Source organism: Sus scrofa, unplaced genomic scaffold, assembly GCF_000003025.6.
Source record: "Sus scrofa isolate TJ Tabasco breed Duroc unplaced genomic scaffold, Sscrofa11.1 Contig1306, whole genome shotgun sequence".
In the NCBI taxonomy this organism is placed as follows: domain Eukaryota; kingdom Metazoa; phylum Chordata; class Mammalia; order Artiodactyla; family Suidae; genus Sus; species Sus scrofa.
The window spans coordinates 9823-13627 of NW_018084860.1; the positions used below are offsets into that span (position 1 = coordinate 9823).

The 3805-nt window shown below is 36.7% G+C and overlaps 1 pseudogene; it reads right to left on the bottom strand.

The window, feature by feature from the left end:
* Positions 1-1490: 1490 nt before the first annotated feature.
* Positions 1491-2450, bottom strand: LOC100516666 (annotated as a pseudogene).
* Positions 2451-3805: the final 1355 nt, after the last annotated feature.

Here is a 3805-nt window from a genome sequence, read left to right on the forward strand (position 1 = left end):
GCTTAATAAAAGATGTACTTATATAGTGAATTCATATAAAAATTAAAATAAACTATTTTTGAACATGGTGATAAAAATTGAGATTTCTCTTACTAATATCACTTTTTAATAGACTATCTTAAAAGAATAATTGTAGACTTACAGAAAAATTACCAAAAAATATATACAGGGATTTCCCATCACCAATATTACTGTTCACCAAAAACTTAGCATGAATATGATACATTTGTTATGAATGACCAAACCAATATTCATTTTTACTAAAGTTGTAGTTTACAATCAGGTTTGGGTTACTCTGTGTTGTAGAGTTTTATGGACTTTACAGTGTGCATAATATCATGCTTCTACCTTTAAAATATTCAAACAGAATGATTTTGCCTCCTTTAAAATGTCCCACACTCAACCGATTCATCCCTTTACTCAATCTGCTTAAATCCCCAACAACCGCTGATTTCTTTTTTACTCTTTTCACAGTTTAACCTTTTACAGAGTGTAAATTCATAATTTATGTAAATGTTTCTATTTCAAAATTTAAAAAATCCTCCTTTGTGTTGTCTCATTGTTTTATCCTGTTGACATTTGTAAAAATTCTCTAACATCCCCTGTTTGTCCTCTTACTTCTAGCTCATATAAATATGTCTTCCTTAATTTGGATTATCTATGCTATAAAACCATATTAACCCAATATTATGAACATGTTACTATAACTGGCCTGGTCCAAGAAACCTTAATACCAGTCACTAAATTAAAAAGAACCCTAATTAGGGTGATAAATTGGATTTTATAAAAAGAATTCTCTCATAACTACAGAATCCAAATGTCAAACCTTTTAAGTTCAAAGACCTACCTCAGAAGTGTGCATTTTCTCAGTATATTTATCACTGGTTCTGGAAGGACTAGGTAACACAACGGTAACAATTGAAGTGAGGCTCAAGAAGTTATTCTAGAGCGATAACTGTATTAAATATCGCCCCTTATAACATGAAGTTTCTATAGTTCTTTTGAATCGGATACTTTCTCTTGACCAGAAAGAACTGCTTACTACATTAAAGGTCCATGAGTAGACATGAGACCACAGTGTTTGATAAAGGAAATAGTTTGAAAGAGGTAAAACCTGCTAATATATGAATATAAGCTTTACAGACCGGTATGAAGAAGCAGACAACACCAAATCATCTTGAAAAATGGAAGATAAAATGCTAGATGAAACCAAAGTGACACTAGGTAGGTAAGAGAGACAGAGACACAGCAATGAAAAGCCTCTAAAGCAGTGAACCTTACATACCTCTTTGTACCTGACTCCATCTCTTCCTCTACATAAAACTGATGGAACACTAAAGATTGTTGTGTTTATAGTGCTCCCTTTTCTTAAGGAACCAAATATCACTGCCCCATGATAGGATTAAATGAATACCACAGTAAGATATAAAATTCTTGAGGGACTAATTCTCAGTCAATCTAAGCTATGAAGAAAATATTGAAACTTCCATTCATCTTTTGTCATCTGAGATCAACGTCTTGCTCCATAGCATCCTCATGGCATTTTTCACTTCTGCATTCCTCGGCGTATAAATCAGAGGGTTGAGCAGAGGGGTTCCAATTGTATAAAAGACAGATATCATCTTATCCATGGAGAAGGTGGTTGCAGGGCGTGTGTATATAAATATGCAAGGACCAAAGAACAAGATGACCACAGTGATGTGGGAGATGCAGGTGGAGAGGGCTTTTTCCCTCCCCTCTGCACTGTGGTTTCTCAGAGAATACAAGATGATGACATGGGAGACCATTAGCATGACAAAACTCACTGTACAGATGGCTCCACTGTTGGACACCAAGAGTAGGTTGGTCACATAGGTGTCTGCACAGGCAAGTTTCAGCAAGGGCTACAAGTCACATATATAATGATCAATCACATTGGGACCACAGAATGGTAAACTCAAGGCTAGAAAAATCTGAGCTAAAGAATGCACACAGGATTCCACCCAGGCCACAGCCACCAACACCCCAGAGACTCCATGACTCATGATTGTTGTGTAGCGCAGAGGTTTACAGATGGCCACATAGTGGTCAACAGCCATGAGGATAAGGATGAAGATCTCCAGGCAGCCAAAGAAATGGAATGAAAAGACTTGCATTATGCATTCATTAAAGGTGATAGTGGCATTCTTCAAAAGGGCATCCACAATCACTCTAGGAGCTATAGAAGTAGAGAAGCAGGTATCAGATAAGGTTATGTGGAAAAGGAAGAAGTACATTGGACTGCCAAGTGTCTGGCTGGTCTTGATGGTAGCAATAGTGAGCAGGTTACCTATCAATGTCCCCAAGTAGAAAATCAAGAAAGTGACAAACCCTATTTTCTTCCTAACAGGATCCTGGGTCAACCCAAGCAGAATGAACTCAGTCATGTTATTTTTCAGCTGCATGATTTCATGAATGAAGGGAAAGGTTGAATGTGAAATGCTTTATCTGCAAAAATTAAAGATATTCACTTATGATGTGATATCTAATGTGATGAAATATTTTAGAAAAAAGTGTTAAACATCAGAGACATTCTAACTGTGGTTTCTTAACAATTTTCTCTAACTCTTTGTTCCTTAATTTTTCATGACCACTGCATAGGTTGTTATGAGTCTCAGTAAGCTTACGAATATGATACTCTTCAGTAACAGTCTTCAAATAATCCCCCTGACTTAGATGTAACTCATTAATTTTGCTAATTTTATGAATGCTAATTTTATGAATGCATATAGTGCTCTGTTGTGTAATTTCTTCTTTTTTTTCACTGCACAAAAAAGATTAGTAAAAATAATGGTATGACCTCCATAATAAAACTAATGTAGAAGCCAAGAATTAAAAAGAAGTAAATGTAGCATTTTCAAATTTATCCTGCTCTCTCCTTCTATCCTGGGACTATTTTAGATGCTTCTGTTTTCCTTGAACTTTAGAATAAAATGGTCCAGCTGGGCTTCTGTGATTGCCTGTGAGAAGGGAAATGCATTCTCCTGCTCTCTGAAGACTTTCACTATAGCTTTTCTTACAATATAAGAATTTTTATTGCTCGCAGCACAAGAATTCATGTGCTTATTCTACTTTTCATTTTTAAAAAAGAATATCAAAATGCTACATATTCTCAGGATATTTGTCCTCCACAATTTCAATCCAACTGCCTGGTATAATGTAGGTGTTAATTGACTCGGAAATGAACATTCCCTACCATCTTTAAAATGTGATCATATTTATGTCATTGTTGTACTATTGTGATTTTAAAATATAGTAAGATCAGGAGTTCCCGTCGTGGTGCAGTGGTTAACGAATCCGCCTAGGAACCATGAGGTTGCGGGTTCGGTCCCTGCCCTTGCTCAGTGGGTTAAGGATCGGGCGTTGCCGTGAGCTGTGGTGTAGGATGCAGACGCGGCTTGGATCCCGCGTTGCTGTGGCTCTGGCGTAGGCCGGTGGCTACAGCTCCGATTCAACCCCTGGGAATCTCCATATGCCGTGGGAGCGGCCCAAGAAATAGCAACAACAACAACAACAACAAAAGACAAAAAAGAATAAAATAAAATAAAATATAGTAAGATCAAGTTTACAGAGTCTTACATCAAATTTGTAGGGTCTTCTATCTATCATTACGGGAGACAGAAAAACGTGCTTTCTATTTATGAAGCCCAAAACAACAACCCTATGATCATTTTTGAACAAGTAGTGACTCAAGTATACGTCCTCAAAAAGAATATGAGTTTCAGAGTTCCCATTGTGGTTCATTGGTTAGTGTATCTGACTAGTAACCATGATGTTGTGTGTTCGA